Source organism: Carica papaya, chromosome 5, assembly GCF_054855325.1.
Source record: "Carica papaya isolate Zhongbai chromosome 5, ASM5485532v1, whole genome shotgun sequence".
Lineage (NCBI taxonomy): Eukaryota > Viridiplantae > Streptophyta > Magnoliopsida > Brassicales > Caricaceae > Carica > Carica papaya.
The window spans coordinates 31,650,506-31,668,964 of NC_142313.1; the positions used below are offsets into that span (position 1 = coordinate 31,650,506).

Sequence of the window (18,459 nt, forward strand, 5' to 3'; positions counted from 1 at the left end):
AGGGTCCGCTGGTTTATACGCAAATGTGAGTCAAGAAGCAAGGGCATTTTAATCGATATTAGAACGAGAAGGAGAGGTGCAGTGTGAACGCACAAGGAAACAATTGATGGGAGGGGGAAGGAAGGAGAAGGAGTGTATGTATTTTCAGCAAGAAATGAAACAAGTGCGATCATACCAGCACTAATGCAACGGATTCTATCAAAACTCCGTAGGTAAGGGTGCTTGGGCGAGAGTAGTACTAGCATGGGTTACCTCTTGCGAAGTCCTTATATTTCACCCATTTTCTTGTGAAGTCCTCATGTTGCACCCATTTTTTTGCAAATGATTCTTTCGACATTACGCGCGACTTGAATTATGGTCCTCAGGTTTATTCGCAAATGTGAGTCACGGCGCCGTGGCATTTTACTTGATATTAGAACAAGAACGAGAGGTGTAGTGCGCACGAACAAGGAAACAAATGACGGGAGGGGGAAGAAAGGGGAATGAGTTTATGTATTTGTAGCGCAAAATTAAATGGGTGTGATCATACCAGTTATATTGCACCTGATCCCATCAGAACTCTGCAGTTAAGTGTGCTTAGGCGAGATTAGTACTCGGATGGGTGACCTCCTGGGAAGTTCTCGTGTCGCACCAATTTTTTTTCAGACGGGTCGTTTGACGTTACGCGCGTCTGGAACTAGGGTCCGCTGGTTTATACGCAAATGTGAGTCAATAAGCAGGGGCATTTTAATCGATATTAGAACGAGAATGAGAGGTGAAGTGTTAACGCACAAGGAAACAAATGACGGGAGGGGGAAGAAAGGAGAAGGAGTGTATGTATTTGCAGCGCAAAATTAAACAGGTGCGATCATACTACGACTAAAGCCCCGGATCCCATCAGAACTCCGCAGTTAAGTGTGCTTGGGCGAGAGTAGTACTCGGATGGGTTACCTCCTGGGAAGTCCTCGTGTCGCACCAATTTTTTTTCAGACAGGTCGATCGACGTTACGCGGGACTGGAAATAGGGTCCGCGAGATTATACGCAAATGTGAGTCAAGAAGCAGGGGCATTTTAATCGATATTAGAACGAGAAGGAGAGGTGCAGTGTGAACGCACAAGGAAACAATTGATGGGAGGGGGAGGGAAGGAGAAGGAGTGTATGTATTTTCAACATGAAATGAAACAGGTACGATCATACCAGCACTAATGCAACGGATTCTATCAGAACTCCGTAGGTAAGGGTGCTTGGGGGAGAGTAGTACTAGCATGGGTTACCTCCTGCGAAGAACTTATATTTCACCCATTTTCTTGTGAAATCCTCGCGTTGCACCCATTTTTTTGCAGATGATTCTTTCGACGTTACGCGCGACTTGAATTATGGTCCTTAGGTTTATTCGCAAATGTGAGTCACGATGCTGTAGAATTTTACTTGATATTAGAACGAGAACGGGAGGTGCAGTGCGCACGCACAAGGAAACAAATGACAGGAGGGGGAAGAAAGGGGAATGAGTTTATGTATTTGCAGCGCAAAATTAATCAGGTGCGATCATACTAGCACTAATGCACCAGATCCCATCAGAACTCCGCAGTTAAGTGTGCTTTGGCGAGAGTAGTACTCGGATTGATGACCTCCTGGGAAGTCCTCGTGTCGCACCAATTTTTTTTCAGACGGGTCGTTCGACGTTACGCGCGACTGGAACTAGGGTCTGCTGGTTTATACGCGAATGTGAGTCAAGAAGCAGGGGCATTTTAATCGATATTGGAACGAGAAGGAGATGTGCAGTGTGAACGCACAAGAAAACAATTGATGGGAGGGGGACGGAAGGAGAAGGAGTGTTTGTATTTTCAGCACGAAATAAAACAAGTACGATCATACCAGCACTAATGCAACGGATTCTATCAGAACTCCGTAGGTAAGGGTGCTTGGGCGAGAGTAGTACTAGCATGGGTTACCTCCTGCGAAGTCCTTATATTTCACCCATTTTCTTGTGAAATCCTCGCGTTGCACCCATTTTTTTGCAGATGATTCTTTCGACGTTACGCGCGACTTGAATTATGGTCCTCAGGTTTATTCGCAAATGTGATTCACGGCGCCGTGGCATTTTACTTGATATTAGAACGAGAACGGGAGGTGCAGTGCGCACGCACAAGGAAACAAATGACGGGAGGGGGAAGAAAGGGGAATGAGTTTATCTATTTGCAGCGCAAAATTAAACAGGTGCGATCATACTAGCACTATTGCACCGGATCCCATCAGAACTCCGCAGTTAAGTGTGCTTGGGCGAGATTAGTACAAGGATGGGTGACCTCCTGGGAGGTCCTCGTGTCGCACCAATTTTTTTTCAGACGGGTCGTTCGACGTTACGCGCGTCTGGAACTAGTGTCCGCTGGTTTATACGCAAATGTGAGTCAATAAGCAGGGGCATTTTAATCGATATTAGAACGAGAATGAGAGGTGAAGTGTTAACGCACAAGGATACAAATGACAGAAGGGAGAAGAAAGGAGAAGTAGTGTATGTATTTGCAGTGCGATATTAAACAAGTGCGATCATACCAGCACTAAAGCCCCGGATCCCATCAGAACTCCGCAGTTAAGTGTGCTTGGGTGAGAGTAGTACTCGGATGGGTGACCACTTGGGAAGCCCTCGTGTTGTACTTATTTTTTTCGGATGGGTTGTTCGACGTTATGCGCTAATGGAATTATAAACCGCTGGTTCATTTGCAAAGGTGAGTCACGGTGCCGAGGGATATTACTTGATATTAGAACGAGAAAGAGAGATGCAGAGTGCACGCACAAGGAAGCAAATGACGGGAGGGGGGATGGGAGGAGAAAGAGTGTATGTATTTGCAGTGCAGAATGAAACATGAGGGATCATACCAGCACTAATTCAACGGATTCTATCAGAACTCCGCAGTTAAGGGTGCTTGGGCGAGAAAAGTACTCGGATGGGTGACCTCCTGCGAAGTCCTTATATTTCACCCATTTTCTTGGGAGGTTCTCGTGTTGCACCCATCTTTTTGCAGATGATTCTTTCGACGTTACGCGCGACTTGATTTATGGTCCGCAGGTTTATTCGCAAATGTTAGTTTAGGCGCCGTGGCATTTTACTTGATATTAGAACGAGTACGGGAGGTGCAGTGCGCACGCACAAGGAAACAAATGACGGGAGAAGGACGAAAAGAGAAGGAGTGTATGTATTTGAAGCGCAAAATTAAACAAGTGGCATCATACCAGCACTAATGCACTACATCCCATCAGAACTCTACAGTTAAGTTTGCTTGGGCGAGTGTAGTACTAGGATGGGTGACCTCTTGGGAAGTCCTCGTATTGCAATAATTTTTTTTAAGATGGGTCGTTCGACGTTACGCGCGACTGAAACTATGATCCGCTGGTTTATACGTAAATGTGAGTCAAGAATAAGAGGCATTTTAATCGATATTAGAACGAGAAGGAGAGGTGCAGTGTGAACGCACAAGGAAACAAATGATGAGAGGGGGGGAGGGAAGTAGGAGTGTATGTATTTTCAGCACGAAATTAAACAGGTGCGGTCACACCAGCACAAATGCACCGGATCCCATCAGAACTCCGCAGTTAAGTGTGCTTTGGCGAAAGTAGTACAATGATGGGTTACCTCCTGGGAAGTTCTCGTGTTGCACCCATTTTCTTTTTTTCAGATGTGCCGTTCGACCTTACGCGCGACTTTAATTATGGTCTGCAGATTTATTCGCAAATGTGAGTCACGGCGCCGTGGCATTTTACTTGATATTTGAGCGAGAACGAGAGGTGCAGTGCGCAAGCACAAGGAAACAAATGACGGGAGGGGGAAGAAAGGGGATGAGTTTATGTATTTGTAGCGCAAAATTAAACGGGTGGGATCATACCAGCACTATTGCACCGGATCCCATCAGAACTCCGCAGTTAAGTGTGCTTGGGCGAGATTAGTACTCAGATGGGTGACCTCCTGGGAAGTCCTCGTATCGCACCAATTTTTTTTCAGACGGGTCGTTCGACGTTACGCGCGTCTGGAACTAGGGTCCGTTGGTTTATACGCAAATGTGAGTCAATAAGCAGGGGCATTTTAATCGATATTAGAACGAGAATGAGAGGTGAAGTGTTAACGCACAAGGAAACAAATGACGGGAGGGGGAAAAAGGGAGAAGGAGTGTATGTATTTGCAGCGCGAAATTAAACAGGTGCGATCATACCAGCACTAAAGCCCCGGATCCCTTAAGAAGTCCGCAGTTAAGTGTGCTTGGGCGAGAGTAGTACTCGGATAGGTTACCTCCTGCGAAGTCCTCGTGCCGCACCAATTTTTTTTCAAACGGGTCGTTCGACGTTAGACGAGACTGGAACTAGGGTCCGCTGGTTTATACGCAAATGTGAGTCAAGAAGCAGGGGCATTTTAATCGATATTAGAACGAGAAGGAGAGGTGCAGTGTGAATGCACAAGGAAACAATTGATGGGAGGGGGAGGGAAGGAGAAGGAGTGTATGTATTTTCAGCACGAAATGAAACAGGTGCGATCATACCAGCACTAATGGAACGGATTCTATCAGAACTTCGTAGGTAAGGGTGCTTGGGCGAGAGTAGTACTAGCATGGGTTACCTCCTGCGAAGTCCTTATATTTCACCCATTTTCTGTTGAAGTTCTCGTGTTGCACCCATTTTTTTTTCTTCATATGTGCCGTTTGACGTTACGCGCGACTTTAATTATGGTCCGCTGATTTATTCGCAAATGTGAGTCACGGCGCCGTGGCATTTTACTTGATATTTAACGAGAACGAGAGGTGCAGTGCGCACGCACAAGGAAACAAATGACCGGAGGGGGAAGAAAGGAGAAGGAGTTTATGTATTTGCGGCGTGAAAAATAAGGTGCGATCATACCATCACTAATGCACCGGATCCCATCAGAACTTCTCAGTCAAGTGTGCTTGGGCGGGAATAGTACTCGGATGGGTGACCTCCTGGGAAGTCCTCGTGTCACACTAATTTTTTTTTCTGACGGGTAGTTCGACGTTACGCGCGACTGGAACTAGGGTCCACTGATTTATACGCAAATGTGAATCAAGAAGCAGAGGCATTTTAATCGATATTAGAACGATAAAGAGAGATGCAGAGTGCACGCACAAGGAAACAAATAACGGGAGGGGGGATGGAGGGAGAAAAAGTGTATGTATTTGAAGCGCAGAATGAAACATGAGCAATCATACCAGCACCAATGCAACGGATTCTATCAGAACTCCGCAAATTAACGATGCTTGGGCAAGAGTAGCACTAGGATGGGTGACCTCCTGCGAAGTCCTTATATTTCACCCATTTTCTTAGGAAGTTCTCGTGTTGCACCCTTTTTTTTGCAGATGAATTTTTCGACGATACGCGCGACTTGAATTATGGTCCTCAGGTTTATTCGCAAATGTGAGTCACGGCACCGTAGCATTTTACTTGATATTAGAATGAGCACGGGAGGTGCAGTGCGCACGCACAAGGAAACAAATGACGGGAGGGTGAAAAAAGGAGAAGGAGTTTATGTATTTGCAGCACTGAATTGAACGGGTGCGATCATACCAGCACTAATGCACTGGATCCCATCAGAACTCTGCAGTTAAGTGCGCTTAGGCGAGAGTAGTTCTCGGATGGGTGACCTCTTGGGAAGTCCTTGTGTCGCACCAATTTTTTTTCAGACGGGTCGTTCGACGTTACGCGCGACTGGAACTATGGTCCGCTGGTTTATACGCAAATGTGAGTCAAGAAGCAGGGGCATTTTAATCCATATTAGAACGAGAAGGAGAGGTGTAGTATGAACGCACATGGAAACAATCGATGGGAGGGGGAGGGAAGGAGAGGGAGTGTATGTATTTTCAGCACGAAATGAAACAGGTGCGATCATACCAGCACTAATGCAACGGATTCTATCAGAACTCCGTAGGTAAGGGTGCTTGGGGGAGAGTAGTACTAGCATGGGTTACCTCCTGCGAAGTCCTTATATTTCACCCATTTTCTTGTGAAGTCCTCGTGTTGCACCCATTTTTTTACAGATGATTCTTTCGACGTTACGCGCGACTTGAATTATGGTCCTCAGGTTTATTCGCAAATGTGAGGCACGGCGCCGTGGCATTTTACTTGATATTAGAACGAGAACGGGAGGTGCAGTGCGTACGCACAACGAAACAAATGACGGGAGGGGGAAGAATGGGGAATGAGTTTATGTATTTGCAGCGCGAAATTAAACAGGTGCCATCATACCAGCATAAATGCACCGGATCCCATCAGAACTCCGCTGTTAAGTGTGCTTTGGCGAAAGTAGTACAATGATGGGTTACCTCGTGGGAAGTTCTCGTGTTGCACCCATTTACTTTTTTTCAGATGTTCCGTTCGACGTTACGCGCGACTTTAATTATGGTCCGCAGATTTATTCACAAATGTGACCCACGGTGTCGTGGCATTTTACTTGATATTTGAACGAGAACGAGAGGTGCAGTGTGCACGCACAAGGAAACAAATGACGGGAGGGGGAAGAAAGGAGAAGGAGTTTATGTATTTGCAGCGCAAAATTAAACCGGTGCGATCACACTAGCACTAATGCACCGGATCCCATCAGAACTCCGCAGTTAAGTGTGCTTGGGCGAGAGTAGTACTCGGATGGGTGACCTCTTGGGAAGTTCTCGTGTCGCACTAATTTTTTTTTCAGACGGGTCGTTCGACGTTACGCGCGACTGGAACTAGGGTTCACTGGTTTATACGCAAATGTGAGTCAAGAAGCTGGGGCATTTTAATCGATATTAGAACGAGAAAGAGAGATGCAGAGTGCACGCACAAAGAAACAAATGACGGGAGGGGGATGGAGGGAGAAAAAGTGTATGTATTTGCAGCGCAGAATGAAACATGAGCAATCATACCAGCACCAATGCAACGGATTCTATCAGAACTCCCCAAGTTAAGGGTGTTTGGGCGAGAGTAGCACTAGGATGGGTGACCTCCTGCGAAGTCCTTATATTTCACCCATTTTTTTGCAGATGATTCTCTCGATGATACGTGGGACTTGAATTATGGTCCTCAGATTTATTCGCAAATGTGAGTCACGGCACCGTAGCATTTTACTTTATATTAGAACGAGCACGGTAGGTGCAGTGCGCACGCACAAGGAAACAAATGACGGGAGGGGGAAGAAAGGAGAAGGAGTTTATGTATTTGCAGCGCGGAATTAAACGAGTGAGATCATACCAGCACTAATGCACCGGATCCCATCAGAACTCCGCAGTTAAGTGTGCTTGGGCGAGAGTAGCACTAGGATGGGTGACCTCCTGCGAAGTCCTTATATTTCACCCATTTTCTTAGGAAGTCCTCATGTTCCATCCATTTTTTTGCAGATGATTCTTTCGACGATACGCGCGACTTGAATTATGGTCCTAAGGTTTATTCGCAAATGTGAGTCACGGCACCGTAGCATTTTACTTTATATTAGAACGAGCACGGGAGGTGCAGTGCGCACGCACAAGGAAACAAATGACGGGAGGGGGAAGAAAAGAGGAGTTTATGTATTTGCAGCACGGAATTAAACGGGTGCGATCATACCAGCACTAATGCACCGGATCCCATCAGAACTTCGCAGTTAAGTGTGCTTTGGCGAGAGTAGTACTCGGATTGGTGACCTCTTGGGAAGTCCTCGTGTCGCACTAATTTTTTTTCAGACGGGTCGTTCGAAGTTTCGCGCGACTGGAACAAGGGTCCGCTGGTTTATACGCAAATGTGAGTCAAGAAGCAGGGGCATTTTAATCCATATTAGAACGAGAATGAGAGGTGCAGTGTGAACGCACAAGGAAACAATTGATGGGAGGGGGAGGGAAGGAGAATGAGTGTATGTATTTTCAGCAAGAAATGAAACAGGTGCGATCATACCAGCACTAATGCAACGGATTCTATCAGAACTCCGTAGGTAAGGGTGCTTGGGCGAGAGTAGTACTAGCATGGGTTACCTCCTGCGAAGTCCTTATATTTCACCCATTTTCTTGTGAAGTCCTCGTGTTGCACCCATTTTTTTACAGATGATTCTTTCGACATTACGCGCGACTTGAATTATGGTCCTCAGGTTTATTAGCAAATGTGAGTCACGGCGCCGTGGCATTTTACTTGATATTAGAACGAGAACGGGAGGTGCAGTGCGCACGCACAAGGAAACAAATGACGGGAGGGGGAAGAAAGTGGAATGAGTTTATGTAATTGTAGCGCAAAATTAAACGGGTGCGATCATACCAGCACTATTGCACCGGATCCCATCAGAACTCCGCAGTTAAGTTTGCTTGGGCGAGATTAGTACTCGGATGGGTGACCTCTTGGGAAGTCCTCGTGTCGCACCAATTTTTTTTCAGACGGGTCGTTCGACGTTACGCGCGTCTGAAATTAGAGTCCGCTGGTTTATACGCAAATGTGAGTCAATAAGCAGGGGCATTTTAATCGATATTAGAACGAGAATGATAGGTGAAGTGTTAACGCACAAGGAAACAAATGACGGGAGGGGGAAGAAAGAAGAAGGAATGTATGTATTTGCAGCGCGAAGTTAAACAGGTGCGATCATACCAGCACTAAAGCCCCGGATCCCTTCAGAACTCCGCAGTTAAGTGTGCTTGGGCGAGAGTAGTACTCGGATGGGTGACCACTTGGGAAGCCCTCGTGTTGTACCTATTTTTTTTCGGATGGGTTGTTCGACGTTACGCGCGAATGGAATTATAAACCGCTGGTTCATTTGCAAAGGTGAGTCATGGTGCTGGGGCATATTACTTGATATTAGAACGAGAAAGAGAGATGCAGAGTGCACGCACAAGGAAACAAATGACGGGAGGGGGGATGGGAGGAGAAAGAGTGTATGTATTTGCAGCGCAGAATGAAACATGAGGGATTATACCAGAACTAATGCAACGGATTCTATTAGAACTCCGCAGTTAAGGGTGCTTGGGCGAGAAAAGTACTCGGATGGGTGACCTCATGCAAAGTCTTTATATTTCACCTATTTTCTTGGTAGGTCCTCGTGTTGAACCCATCTTTTTGCAGATGATTCTTTCGACGTTACGCGCGACTTGATTTATGGTCCGCAGGTTTATTCGCAAATGTGAGTCACGGCGCCGTGGCATTTTACTTGATATTAGAACGAGTACGGGAGGTGCAGTGCGCACGCACATGGAAACAAATGACGGGAGGAGGAAGAAAAGAGAAGGAGTGTATGTATTTGAAGCGCAAAATTAAACAAGTGGCATCATACCAGCACTAATGCACTGGATCCCATCAGAACTCTGCAGTTAAGTATGCTTGGGCGAGTGTAGTACTCGGATGGGTGACCTCTTGGGAAGTCCTCGTATCGCAACAATTTTTTTTCAGATGGGTCGTTTGACATTACGCGCGACTGGAACTATGGTCCGCTGGTTTATACGCAAATGTGAGTCAAGAATCAGGGGCATTTTAATCGATATTAGAACGAGAAGGAGTGGTGGAGCGTGAACGCACAAGGAAACAAATGATGGGAGCGGGGGAGGGAAGAAGGAGTGTATGTATTTTCAGCACGAAATTAAACATGTGCGGTCACACCAGCACAGATGCACCAAATCCCATGAGAACTCTGCAGTTATGTGTGCTTTGGCGAAAGTAGTACAATGATGGGTTACCTCCTGGGAAGTTCTCGTGTTGCACCCATTTTTTTTTTCAGATGTGCCGTTCGACGTTACGCGCGACTTTAATTATGTTCCGCAGATTTATTCGCAAATGTGAGTCACGGCGCCGTGGCATTTTACCTGATATTTGAACGAGAACGAGAGGTGCAGTGCGCACGCACAAGGAAACAAATGACGGGAGGGGGGATGGGAGGAGAAAGAGTGTATGTATTTGCAGTGCATAATGAAACAAGTGCGATTATACCAGCACTAATGCAACGGATTCTATCAGAACTCCGTAGGTAAGGGTGCTTGGGCGAGAGTAGTACTAGCATGGGTTACCTCCTGCGAAGTCCTTATATTTCACCCATTTTCTTGTGAAGTCCTCGTGTTGCAACCATTTTTTTGCAGATGATTCTTTCGACGTTACGCGCGACTTGAATTATGGTCCTCAGGTTTATTCGCAAATGTGAGTCACGGTGCTGTAGCATTTTACATGATATTAGAACGAGAACGGGAGGTGCAGTGCGCACGCACAAGGAAACAAATGACGGGAGGGGGAAGAAAGGAGAATGAGTTTATGTATTTGCAGCGCAAAATTAAACAGGTGCGATCATACCAGCGCAAATGCACCGGATCCCATCAGAACTCCGCAGTTAAGTGTGCTTTGGTGAAAGTAGTACAATGATGGGTTACCTCGTGGGAAGTTCTCGTGTTGCACCCATTTTTTTTTTTTTTTTCAGATGTGCCGTTCGACGTTACGCGCGACTTTAATTATGTTCCGCAGATTTATTCGCAAAATGTGAGTCACGGCGCTGTAGCATTTTACTTGATATTAGAATGAGAACGGGAGGTGCAGTGCGCACGCACAAGGAAACAAATGACGGGAGGGGGAAGAAAGGGGAATGAGTTTATGTATTTGCAGCGCGAAATTAAACAGGTGCGATCATACCAGCATTAATGCACCGAATCCCATCAGAACTCCGCAGATAAGTGTGCTTAGGCGAGAATAGTACTCGGATGGGTGACCTCCTGGGAAGTCCTCGTGTCGCACTAATTTTTTTTTTCAGACGGGTCGTTCGATGTTACGCGCGACTGGAATTATGGTCCGCTGGTTTATACGCAAATGTGAGTCAAGAATCAGGGGAATTTTAATCGATATTAGAACGAGAAGGAGAGGTGCAATGTGAACGCAAAAGGAAACAAATGATGGGAGCGCGGGAGGGAAGAAGGAGTGTATGTATTTTCAGCACGAAATTAAACAGGTGCGGTCACACCAGCACAAATGCACCGGATCCCATCAGAACTCCGCAGTTAAGTGTGTTTTAGCGAAAGTAGTACAATGATGGGTTACCTCCTGGGAAGTTCTCGTGTTGCACCCATTTTTTTTTTCAAATGTTCTGTTCGATGTTACGCGCGACTTTAATTATTGTCCGCAGATTTATTCGCAAATGTGAATCACGGCGCCGTGGCATTTTTCTTTATATTTGAACGAGAACGAGAGGTGCAGTGCGCACGCACAAGGAGAAAAATCACGGGAGGGGGAAGAAATGAGAAGGAGTTTATGTATTTGCAGCGCGAAATGAAACAGGTGCGATCATACCAGCACTAATGCAACGGATTCTATCAGAACTCCGTAGGTAAGGGTGCTTGGGCGAGAGTAGTACTAGCATGGGTTACCTCCTGGGAAGTCCTTATATTTCATCCATTTTCTTGTGAAGTCCTCGTGTTGCACCCATTTTTTTGCAGATGATTCTTTCGACGTTACGCGCGACTTGAATTTTGGTCCTCAGGTTTATTCGCAAATGTGAGTCACGGTGCTGTACCATTTTACTTGATATTAAAACGAGAACGGGAGGTTCAGTGCGCACGCACAAGGAAACAAATCAGGGGAGGGGGAAGAAAGGAGAAGGAGTTTATGTATTTGCAGCGCGAAGTGAAACAGGTGCGATCATACCAGCACTAATGCAACGGATTCTATCAGAACTCCGTAGGTAAGGGTGCTTGGGCGATAGTAGTACTAGCATTGGTTTCCTCCTGGGAAGTCCTCGTGTTGCACTCATTTTTTTGCAGATGATTCTTTCGATGTTACGCGCGACTTGAATTATGGTCCTCAGGTTTATTCGCAAATGTCAGTCACGGCGCTGTAGCATTTTACTTGATATTAGAACGAGAACGGGAGGTGCAGTGCGCACGCACAAGGAAACAAATGACGGGAGGGGGAAGAATGGGGAATGAGTTTATGTATTTGCAGCGCGAAATTAAACAGGTGCGATCATACCAGCACTAATGCACCGGATCCCATCATAACTCCGCAGTGAAGTGTGCTTGGGTGAGATTAGTACTCGGATGGGTGACCTCCTGGGAAGTCCTCGTGTCGCACCAATTTTTTTTCAGACGGGTCGTTCGACGTTACGCGCGTCTGGAACTAGGGTCCGCTAGTTTATACGCAAATGTGAGTCAAGAAGCAGGGGAATTTTAATTGATATTAGAACGAGAATGAGAGGTGGAGTGTGAACGCACAAGGAAACAAATGACAGGAGGGGGAAGAAAGGAGAAGGAGTGTATGTATTTGCAGCGCGAAAGTAAACAGGTGCGATCATACCAGCACTAAAGCTCCGGATCCCATCAAAACTCTGCAGTTAAGTGTGCTTGGGCGAGCATAGTACTCGGATGGGTGACCACTTGGGAAGCCCTCGTGTTGCACCTATTTTTTTTCGGATGGGTTGTTCGACGTTACGCGCGAATAGAATTATAAACCGCTGGTTCATTTGCAAAGATGAGTCACGGTGCCGGGGCATATTACTTGATATTAGAACGAGAAAGAGAGATGCAGAGTGCACGCACAAGGAAACAAATGACGGGAGGAGGGATGGAGGGAAAAAAGGTGTATGTATTTGCAGCGCAGAATGAAACATGAGCAATCATACCAGCACCAATGCAATGGATTCTATCAGAACTCCGTAAGTTAAGGATGCTTGGGCGAGAGTAGCACTAGGATGGGTGAACTCCTGCGAAGTCCTTATATTTCACCCATTTTCTCAGGAAGTCCTCGTGTTGCACCCATTTTTTTGCAGATGATTCTTTCGACGATACGCGCAACTTAAATTATGGTCCTCAGGTTTATTAGCAAATGTGAGTCACGGCACCGTAGCAATTTACTTGATATTAGAACGAGCACGGGAGGTGCAGTGCGCACGCACAAGGAAATAAATGATGGGAGGGCGAAGAAAGGAGAAGGAGTTTATGTATTTGCAGCGCAGAATTAAACGGGTGCGACCATACCAGCACTAATACATCGGATTCCATCAGAACTCCGCAGTTAAGTGTGCTTCGGCGAGAGTTGTACTCGGATGGGTGACCTCCTGGGAAGTCCTCGTGTCGCACCAATTTCTTTTCAGACGGGTCGTTCGACGTTACGCGCGATTGGAACTAGGGTCCACTGGTTTATACGCAAATGTGAGTCAAGAAGCAGGGGCATTTTAATCGATATTAGAACGAGAATGAGATGTGAAGTGTGAACGCACAAGGAAACAAATGACGGGAGGGGGAATAATGGAGAAGGAGTGTATGTATTTGCAGCGCGAAATTAAACAGGTGCGATCATACCAGCACTAAAGCTCCGGATCCCATCAGAACCCCGTAGTTAAGTGTGCTTGGGCGAGGGTAGTACTCGGATGGGTGACCACTTGGGAAGCCCTCGTGTTGCACCTATTTTTTTCGGATGGGTTGTTCGACGTTACGCGCGAATGGAATTCTAAACCGCTGGTTCATTTGCAAAGGTGAGTCACAGTGCCGGGGCATATTACTTGATATTAGAACGAGAAAGAGAGATGAAGAGTGCACGCACAAGGAAACAAATGACGAGAGGAGGGATGGAAAGAGAAATAGTGTATGTATTTGCAGTGTAGAATGAAACATGAGGGATCATACCAGCACTAATGCAACGGATTCTATCAGAACTCCACAGTTAAGGGTGCTTGGGCGAGAGTAGTACTTCGAATGGGTGACCACTTGGGAAGTCCTCGTGTTGCACCCATCTTTTTGCAGATGATTCTTTCGACGTTACGCGCGACTTGATTTATGGTCCGCAGGTTTATTCGCAAATTTGGGTCACGGTGTCTTGGCATTTTACTTGATATTATAACGAGTACGGGATGTGCAGTGCGCACGCACAAGGAAACAAATGACGGGAGGAGGAATAAAAGAGAAGAAGTGTATGTATTTGAAGCGCAAAATTAAACAAGTGGCATCATACTAGCACTAATGCACTGGATCCCATCAGAACTCTGCAGTTAAGTGTGCTTGGGCGAGAGTAGTACTCGGATGGGTGACCTCTTGAGAAGTCCTCGTATCGCAACAATTTTTTTTCAGATAGGTTGTTCGACATTACGCGCGACTGGAACTATGGTCCGCTGGTTTGTACTCAAATGTGAGTCAAGAATCAGGGGCATTTTAATCGATATTAGAACGAGAAAGAGAGGTGCAATGTGAACGCAAAAGGAAACAAATGAGGGGAGGGCGGGAGGGAAGAAGGAGTGTATGTATTTTCAGCACGAAATTAAACAGGTGCGGTCACACCAGCACAAATGCACCGGATCCCATCAGAACTCCGCAGTTAAGTGTGCTTTGGCGAGAGTAGTACAATGATGGGTTACCTCCTGGGAAGTCCTCGTGTTGCACCCATTTTTTTGCAGATGATTCTTTCGACGTTACGCGCGACTTGAATTATGGTCCTCAGGTTTATTCGCAAATGTGAGTCACGGCGTTGTAACATTTTACTTGATATTAGAACGAGAACGGGAGGTGCAGTGCGCACGCACAAGGAAACAAATGACGGGAGGGGGAAGAAAGGGGAGTGAGTTTATGTATTTGCAGCGCGAAATTAAACAGGTGCGATCATACCAGCACTAATGCACCGGATCCCATCAGAACTCCGCAGTGAAGTGTGCTTGGGCGAGATTAGTACTCGGATGGGTGACCTCCTGGGAAGTCCTCGTGTCGCACCAATTTTTTTTCAGACGGGTCGTTCGACGTTACGCGCGTCTGGAACGAGGGTCCGCTGGTTTATACGCAAATGTGAGTCAAGAAGCAGGGGCATTTTAATCGATATTAGAACGAGAATGAGAGGTGAAGTGTGAACGCACAAGGAAACAAATGACAGGAGGGGGAAGAAAGGAGAAGGAGTGTATGTATTTGCAGCGCTAAATTAAACAGGTGCGATCATACCAGCACTAAAGCTCTGGATCCCATCAGAACTCCGCAGTTAAGTGTGTTTGGGCGAGCATAGTACTCGGATGGGTGACCACTTGGGAAGCCCTCGTGTTGCACCTATTTTTTTTCGGATGGGTTGTTCGACGTTACGCGCGAATAGAATTATAAACCGCTGGTTCATTTGCAAAGATGAGTCACGGTGCCGGGGCATATTACTTGATATTAGAACGAGAAAGAGAAATGCAGAGTGCACGCACAAGGAAACAAATGACGGGAGGGGGGATGGGAGGAGAAAGAGTGTATGTATTTGCAGTGCAGAATGAAACATGAGGGATCATACCAGCACTAATGCAACGGATTCTATAACACCTCCGCAGTTAAGGGTGCTTGGGCGAGAAAAGTACTCGGATGGGTGACCTCCTGCGAAGTCCTTATATTTCACCCATTTTCTTGGGAGGTCCTCGTGTTGCACCCATCTTTTTGCAGATGATTCTTTCGACATTACGTGCGACTTGATTTATGGTCCGCAGGTTTATTCGCAAATTTGGGTCACGGTGTCGTGGCATTTTACTTGATATTATAACGAGTAAGGGAGGTGCAGTACGCACGCACAAGGAAACAAATGACGGGAGGAGGAAGAAAAGAGAAGGAGTGTATGTATTTAAAGCGCAAAGTTAAACAAGTGGAATCATACCAGCACTAATGCACTGGATCCCATCAGAACTCTGCAGTTAAGTGTGCTTTGGCGAAAGTAGTACAATGATGGGTTACCTCCTGGGAAGTTCTCGTGTTGCACCCATTTTCCTTTTTTCAGATGTGCCGTTCGACGTTACGCGCGACTTTAATTATGGTCCGCAGATTTATTCACAAATGTGAGTCACGGCGCCGTGGCATTTTACTTGATATTTGAACGAGAACGAGAGGTGCAGTGCGCACGCACAAGGAAACAAATGACGGGAGGGGGAAGAAAGGAGAAGGAGTTTATCTATTTGCAGCGCGAAATTAAACAGGTGCGATCATACCAACACTAATGCACCGGATCCCATCAGAACTCCGCAGTGAAGTGTGCTTGGGCGAGATTAGTACTCGGATGGGTGACCTCCTCGGAAGTCCTCGTGTCGCACCAATTTTTTTTCAGACGGGTCGTTCGACGTTACGCGCATCTGGAACTAGGGTCCGCTGGTTTATACGCAAATGTGAGTAAAGAAGCAGGGCCATTTTAATCGATATTAGAACGAGAATGAGAGGTAAAGTGTGAACGCACCAGGAAGCAAATGACGGGAGTGGGAAGAAAGGAGAAGGAGTGTATGTATTTGCAGCGCGAAATTAAACAGGTGCGATCATACCAGCACTAAAGCTCCGGATCCCATCAGAACTCCGCAGTTAAGTGTGCTTGGGCGAGAGTAGTACTCGGATGGGTGACCACTTGGGAAGCCCTCGTGTTGCACCTATTTTTTTTCAGACGGGTTGTTCGACGTTACGCGCGAATTGAATTATAAACCGCTGGTTCATTTGCAAAGGTGAGTCACGGTGCCTGGGAATATTACTTGATATTAGAACGAGAAAGAGAGATGCAGAGTGCACGCACAAGGAAACAAATGACGGGAGGGGGGATGGAAGGAGAAAGAGTGTATGTATTTGCAGTGCAGAATGAAACATGAGGGATCATACCAGCACTAATGCAACGGATTCTATCAGAACTCCGCAGTTAAGGGTGCTTGGGCGAGAAAAGTACTCGGATGGGTGACCTCCTGCGAAGTCCTTATATTTCACTCATTTTCTTGGGAGGTCCTCGTGTTGCACCCATCTTTTTGCAGATGATTCTTTCGACGTTACGCGCGACTTGATTTATGGTCCGCAGATTTATTCGCAAATGTGAGTCACGACACGGTGACATTTTACTTGATATTAGAACGAGTACGGGAGGTACAGTGCGCACGCACAAGGAAACAAATGACGGGATGAGGAAGAAACGAGAATGAGTGTATGTATTTGAAGCCCAAAATTAAACAAGTGGCATCATACCAGCACTAATGCACTGGATCCCATCAGAACTCTGCAGTTAAGTGTGCTTGGGCGAGAGTAGTACTCGGATGGGTGACCTCTTGAGAAGTCCTCGTAACGCAACAATTTTTTTTAGATGGGTCGTTCGACGTTAGGCGCGACTGGAACTATTGTCCGCTGGTTTATACGCAAATGTGAGTCAAGAATCAGGGGGATTTTAATCGATATTAGAACGAGAAAGAGAGGTGCAATGTGAACGCAAAAGGAAACAAATGATGGGAGGGCGGGAGGGAAGAAGGAGTGTATGTATTTTCAGCACGAAATTAAAGAGGTGCGGTCACACCAGCACAAATGCACCGGATCCCATCAGAACTCCGCAGTTAAGTGTGCTTTGGCGAAAGTAGTACAATGATGGGTTACCTCCTGGGAAGTTCTCGTGTTGCACCCATTTTTTTTTTCAGATGTGCCGTTCGACGTTACGCACGACTTTAATTATGGTCCGCAGATTTATTCGCAAATGTGAGTCACGGCGCCGTGGCATTTTTCTTGATATTTGAACGAGAACGAGAGGTGCAGTGCGCACGCACAAGGAAAAATATCATGGGAGGGGGGAAGAAAGGAAAAAGAGTTTATGTATTTGCAGCGCGAAATGAAACAGGTGCGATCATACCAGCACTAATGCAACGGATTCTATCAGAACTCCGTAGGTAAGGGTGCTTGGGCGAGAGTAGTACTAGCATGGGTTACCTCCTGGGAAGTCCTTATATTTCACCCATTTTCTTGGGAGGTCCTCGTGTTGCACCCATTTTTTTGCAGATGATTCTTTTGACGTTACACGCGACTTGAATTATGGTCCTCAGGTTTATTCGCAAATGTGAGTCACGGCACTGTAGCATTTTACTTGATATTAGAACGAGAACGGTAGGTGCAGTGCGCACGCACAAGGAAACAAATGACGGGAGGGGGAAGAAAGGGGAGTGAGTTTATGTATTTGCAGCGCGAAATTAAACAGGTGCGATCATACCAGCACTAATGCACCGGATCCCATCAGAACTCCGCAGTGAAGTGTGCTTGGGCGAGATTAGTACTCGGATGGGTGACCTCCTGGGAAGTCCTCGTGTCGCACCAATTTTTTTTCAGACGGGTCGTTCGACGTTGCGCGCGTCTGGAACGAGGGTCCGCTGGTTTATACGCAAATGTGAGTCAAGAAGCAGGGGCATTTTAATCGATATTAGAACGAGAATGAGAGGTGAAGTGTGAACGCACAAGGAAACAAATGACAGGAGGGGGAAGAAAGGAGAAGGAGTGTATGTATTTGCAGCGCTAAATTAAACAGGTGCGATCATACCAGCACTAAAGCTCTGGATCCCATCAGAACTCCGCAGTTAAGTGTGCTTGGGCGAGCATAGTACTCGGATGGGTGACCACTTGGGAAGCCCTCGTGTTGCACCTATTTTTTTTCAGATGGGTTGTTCGACGTTACGCGCGAATAGAATTATAAACCGCTGGTTCATTTGCAAAGATGAGTCACGGTGCCGGGACATTTTACTTGATATTAGAACGAGTACGGGAGGTGCAGTGCGCACGCACAAGGAAAGAAATGACGGGAGGAGGAAGAAAAGA

At 46.4% G+C, this 18,459-nt stretch overlaps 9 non-coding genes and 29 pseudogenes across 9 annotated transcripts; all 38 read left to right on the forward strand.

Moving 5' to 3' along the window:
* Nucleotides 1–515: 515 nt before the first annotated feature.
* On the forward strand, nt 516–634 carry LOC148265045 (5S ribosomal RNA; annotated as a pseudogene).
* A 205-nt stretch (nt 635–839) lies between these two features.
* LOC148265046 (5S ribosomal RNA) lies at nt 840–958 on the forward strand (annotated as a pseudogene).
* A 559-nt stretch (nt 959–1,517) lies between these two features.
* On the forward strand, nt 1,518–1,636 carry LOC148265047 (5S ribosomal RNA; annotated as a pseudogene).
* A 559-nt stretch (nt 1,637–2,195) lies between these two features.
* Nucleotides 2,196–2,314, forward strand: LOC148265048 (5S ribosomal RNA; annotated as a pseudogene).
* A 205-nt stretch (nt 2,315–2,519) lies between these two features.
* LOC148265049 (5S ribosomal RNA) lies at nt 2,520–2,638 on the forward strand. Its single transcript, XR_015820676.1, has one exon. It is a non-coding gene; the product is annotated as a 5S ribosomal RNA (ribosomal RNA).
* Nucleotides 2,639–3,198: 560 nt separating this feature from the next.
* Nucleotides 3,199–3,316, forward strand: LOC148265050 (5S ribosomal RNA; annotated as a pseudogene).
* Nucleotides 3,317–3,520: 204 nt separating this feature from the next.
* LOC148265051 (5S ribosomal RNA) lies at nt 3,521–3,639 on the forward strand (annotated as a pseudogene).
* A 208-nt stretch (nt 3,640–3,847) lies between these two features.
* Nucleotides 3,848–3,966, forward strand: LOC148265052 (5S ribosomal RNA; annotated as a pseudogene).
* Nucleotides 3,967–4,171: 205 nt separating this feature from the next.
* Nucleotides 4,172–4,290, forward strand: LOC148265053 (5S ribosomal RNA; annotated as a pseudogene).
* Nucleotides 4,291–4,850: 560 nt separating this feature from the next.
* Nucleotides 4,851–4,969, forward strand: LOC148265054 (5S ribosomal RNA; annotated as a pseudogene).
* A 562-nt stretch (nt 4,970–5,531) lies between these two features.
* LOC148265055 (5S ribosomal RNA) lies at nt 5,532–5,650 on the forward strand (annotated as a pseudogene).
* A 559-nt stretch (nt 5,651–6,209) lies between these two features.
* LOC148265056 (5S ribosomal RNA) lies at nt 6,210–6,328 on the forward strand (annotated as a pseudogene).
* Nucleotides 6,329–6,537: 209 nt separating this feature from the next.
* LOC148265057 (5S ribosomal RNA) lies at nt 6,538–6,656 on the forward strand. Its single transcript, XR_015820175.1, has one exon. It is a non-coding gene; the product is annotated as a 5S ribosomal RNA (ribosomal RNA).
* Nucleotides 6,657–7,187: 531 nt separating this feature from the next.
* Nucleotides 7,188–7,306, forward strand: LOC148265058 (5S ribosomal RNA; annotated as a pseudogene).
* A 232-nt stretch (nt 7,307–7,538) lies between these two features.
* LOC148265059 (5S ribosomal RNA) lies at nt 7,539–7,657 on the forward strand (annotated as a pseudogene).
* Nucleotides 7,658–8,216: 559 nt separating this feature from the next.
* On the forward strand, nt 8,217–8,335 carry LOC148265060 (5S ribosomal RNA). The gene has a single exon (XR_015820490.1). It is a non-coding gene; the product is annotated as a 5S ribosomal RNA (ribosomal RNA).
* Nucleotides 8,336–8,540: 205 nt separating this feature from the next.
* LOC148265061 (5S ribosomal RNA) lies at nt 8,541–8,659 on the forward strand. The gene has a single exon (XR_015820442.1). It is a non-coding gene; the product is annotated as a 5S ribosomal RNA (ribosomal RNA).
* Nucleotides 8,660–9,220: 561 nt separating this feature from the next.
* LOC148265062 (5S ribosomal RNA) lies at nt 9,221–9,338 on the forward strand (annotated as a pseudogene).
* An 885-nt stretch (nt 9,339–10,223) lies between these two features.
* On the forward strand, nt 10,224–10,342 carry LOC148265063 (5S ribosomal RNA; annotated as a pseudogene).
* Nucleotides 10,343–10,556: 214 nt separating this feature from the next.
* On the forward strand, nt 10,557–10,675 carry LOC148265064 (5S ribosomal RNA; annotated as a pseudogene).
* A 206-nt stretch (nt 10,676–10,881) lies between these two features.
* LOC148265065 (5S ribosomal RNA) lies at nt 10,882–11,000 on the forward strand (annotated as a pseudogene).
* An 885-nt stretch (nt 11,001–11,885) lies between these two features.
* LOC148265066 (5S ribosomal RNA) lies at nt 11,886–12,004 on the forward strand (annotated as a pseudogene).
* A 205-nt stretch (nt 12,005–12,209) lies between these two features.
* Nucleotides 12,210–12,328, forward strand: LOC148265067 (5S ribosomal RNA; annotated as a pseudogene).
* Nucleotides 12,329–12,889: 561 nt separating this feature from the next.
* Nucleotides 12,890–13,008, forward strand: LOC148265068 (5S ribosomal RNA; annotated as a pseudogene).
* A 205-nt stretch (nt 13,009–13,213) lies between these two features.
* LOC148265069 (5S ribosomal RNA) lies at nt 13,214–13,332 on the forward strand. Its single transcript, XR_015821122.1, has one exon. It is a non-coding gene; the product is annotated as a 5S ribosomal RNA (ribosomal RNA).
* Nucleotides 13,333–13,863: 531 nt separating this feature from the next.
* Nucleotides 13,864–13,981, forward strand: LOC148265070 (5S ribosomal RNA; annotated as a pseudogene).
* Nucleotides 13,982–14,185: 204 nt separating this feature from the next.
* Nucleotides 14,186–14,304, forward strand: LOC148265071 (5S ribosomal RNA; annotated as a pseudogene).
* Nucleotides 14,305–14,509: 205 nt separating this feature from the next.
* On the forward strand, nt 14,510–14,628 carry LOC148265072 (5S ribosomal RNA). The gene has a single exon (XR_015821008.1). It is a non-coding gene; the product is annotated as a 5S ribosomal RNA (ribosomal RNA).
* Nucleotides 14,629–14,833: 205 nt separating this feature from the next.
* Nucleotides 14,834–14,952, forward strand: LOC148265073 (5S ribosomal RNA; annotated as a pseudogene).
* Nucleotides 14,953–15,512: 560 nt separating this feature from the next.
* LOC148265074 (5S ribosomal RNA) lies at nt 15,513–15,631 on the forward strand (annotated as a pseudogene).
* A 209-nt stretch (nt 15,632–15,840) lies between these two features.
* LOC148265075 (5S ribosomal RNA) lies at nt 15,841–15,959 on the forward strand (annotated as a pseudogene).
* A 205-nt stretch (nt 15,960–16,164) lies between these two features.
* On the forward strand, nt 16,165–16,283 carry LOC148265076 (5S ribosomal RNA). The gene has a single exon (XR_015819860.1). It is a non-coding gene; the product is annotated as a 5S ribosomal RNA (ribosomal RNA).
* Nucleotides 16,284–16,489: 206 nt separating this feature from the next.
* Nucleotides 16,490–16,610, forward strand: LOC148265077 (5S ribosomal RNA; annotated as a pseudogene).
* Nucleotides 16,611–16,843: 233 nt separating this feature from the next.
* On the forward strand, nt 16,844–16,963 carry LOC148265078 (5S ribosomal RNA; annotated as a pseudogene).
* Nucleotides 16,964–17,165: 202 nt separating this feature from the next.
* On the forward strand, nt 17,166–17,284 carry LOC148265079 (5S ribosomal RNA; annotated as a pseudogene).
* A 208-nt stretch (nt 17,285–17,492) lies between these two features.
* On the forward strand, nt 17,493–17,611 carry LOC148265080 (5S ribosomal RNA; annotated as a pseudogene).
* Nucleotides 17,612–17,846: 235 nt separating this feature from the next.
* LOC148265081 (5S ribosomal RNA) lies at nt 17,847–17,965 on the forward strand. The gene has a single exon (XR_015821009.1). It is a non-coding gene; the product is annotated as a 5S ribosomal RNA (ribosomal RNA).
* A 205-nt stretch (nt 17,966–18,170) lies between these two features.
* LOC148265082 (5S ribosomal RNA) lies at nt 18,171–18,289 on the forward strand. The gene has a single exon (XR_015820355.1). It is a non-coding gene; the product is annotated as a 5S ribosomal RNA (ribosomal RNA).
* Nucleotides 18,290–18,459: the final 170 nt, after the last annotated feature.